The sequence below is a fragment of the Triticum aestivum genome, chromosome 3B (genome assembly GCF_018294505.1).
Source record: "Triticum aestivum cultivar Chinese Spring chromosome 3B, IWGSC CS RefSeq v2.1, whole genome shotgun sequence".
Taxonomy (NCBI): Eukaryota; Viridiplantae; Streptophyta; class Magnoliopsida; order Poales; family Poaceae; genus Triticum; species Triticum aestivum.
In genome coordinates this window covers 105,693,212-105,695,273 of record NC_057801.1, presented here as the reverse complement: position 1 = coordinate 105,695,273, position 2,062 = coordinate 105,693,212, and the positions used below count along the sequence as shown (strand labels likewise).

The 2,062-nt window shown below is 46.9% G+C and overlaps 1 long non-coding RNA gene across 1 annotated transcript; it reads left to right on the top strand.

Annotated features, from left to right (window-relative positions):
* The first annotated feature begins 545 nt into the window (after positions 1-545).
* On the top strand, positions 546-1,330 carry LOC123064977 (uncharacterized). Its single transcript, XR_006430860.1, has 2 exons — positions 546-844; positions 932-1,330. It is a non-coding gene; the product is annotated as an uncharacterized lncRNA (long non-coding RNA).
* Positions 1,331-2,062: the final 732 nt, after the last annotated feature.

The window sequence follows — 2,062 nt, the reverse complement described above, 5'->3', positions numbered from 1 at the left end:
AAAGATGAGGGTCTAATTTCAACGAGGCGTACAAATTTAACGTTTATTTTAGACTTCGCTCCCATGACTTTGCAACGAAGCGGCTCCTCCACATGCGCCGTGTCCCTGTTTCGGAAAAAAAAGTGTGCCATGTAGCAAAGTAGGCGGGAGCTCCTCCGCATGCGCGCCAGCGATAGAGACGGGTGCTATGCTAGTATGCGTACCATACCCCGAAAATGCCTAGGAGCTCTCAGCGACTCCCCTCACTATAATCCATCCCATCCACTAGCATTGGGATTCGGACTTGCTATTAGCTGCGTCGTATTCACACCATTTAACGTCTAGTATTCATTTCTACAGCATGGTATATCACTTGAACAGTTCAACGCGCTTTCTCCCCTCGTCCAGACAAAGTCACATCCTCCTGTCCTTCTCCACCTCTCATCCACCAACTCCCAACTACCCATATGAATTTAATGCACACGCTCCTCAATTTCTCGCAACGGCTCAATCCTCAGTTCCTCACTAACAACGGTCATCTTCCTCCTCTCGTTAGATATAAAATACTTGCAACTTGCAGCTTCCTCACTACTGCATATCATACCATCAAGAACAGTTCATATACACCATCAAGAACAGCTTCCTCCCTTGTACATGGTTCGCATTGCCATGTCTAGCTCAAGCGCTCCCATGTCAAGCTCCAGCTCCCCCTTGTTTCTCTAGCTCCCCCCTTGTTTCTCTTGAGGAGCAGCCACCACTTCCACTCATGATTTGCCCTTCCTGCAACAATGGGATGGTTCAGTGGTGGGTCTCTCGCACCACAAACAATCCAGGCAAGCACTTTTACAAGTGCGAGCACAAATGAGTATGTCCTAATACTTTTTTCAATTTTTCTGTTCTATCCAGTCCTAGTGCGATATCCCATCTTAATTTTTTCTTTCGTTTTTGCAAGACTCGCAAGTGCAACTTTTGGAAATGGGAGGAGAACAACATAAACGTCGTACGTGCCAAGTGGCCGAGGCTGTTCACCGTCTCGGCCCGCGAAGACACGAAATTCCACCGCATCATCATCGCTCTCCTCCTAGTCAATTTGCTCGCTCTGTTCTTCGTATGCTGCAAGGTCGCTTGGAGCCGCCATGACCTCTCCCGACTCGTGCCTGTCCTTCAAGTTCAAGCCGCTTACCAATGAATAAATATGTTTATCTGTATTGTCTATAACTAGTTGTCATCCACCAGCAAATTATGTTTTTATATTTATCCACCCTCTGATTAGATGTTGTAATCATGTATCACAACTTGTACCCCCTTGATATATTCGTGATCGGATGTATGATATATTTATTTTTCATTATCCACCTAATCGATTACCTCACTTCACTATCACTCCTCATTTTCCAAATTAACGCCGACATTAATGTTCATTATTTACGTCCAACCGCTGTTCCACGTCACGTTGTAGCCGCTTCTCAATAAATAACATCTCCCCCCCAAGTCAACAATTCCCTGCCCAAAAGCCTGCTTGAACAGATGTAAATGCATCTGTACAACCATCAATCTCGCCGACCAGCTATCCCCACACGCTTGCTTCCTCCAATTATAAACACCACCCCCCTACACATGTCAGCACAAATCGATTCCATTCCAACCAGACACCAAATCGGGGCGGCCATGCCATAGGCTTGAGCACGCACTGCAAGATCTGGTTATATCAGGGTCAGACTGTATAAGTGAATTCAGGGTCAGACTGCTTGAGCTCTGCAAAATAATCCATTGTCTTCTTAGCATCTTCATTTCCCTGGTCTCTGCTTAGTTTCGCGCACAAGGTCCTCAGGCATCTCTTGGTGAAAGGAACATTCTCTATACACCCAAAAAATGTGTCGATTATGCTGTAAACTTTCCTGAGGTTGACATTATTCCGACGCAGTTGAGATACCAGCTCTCTGGAATATTTGTCAATGTGCCGGTGGGAAGGGAAGTGAAGTTTCTGTGCGCATGTGTGTAAGGGCATCTCCAGCCGTTGGACCCCAGGGGGCGTCTAAAAGCGCCGCCTGGGGGCGAGCCGGCAACACACTCGGCGCTGGGG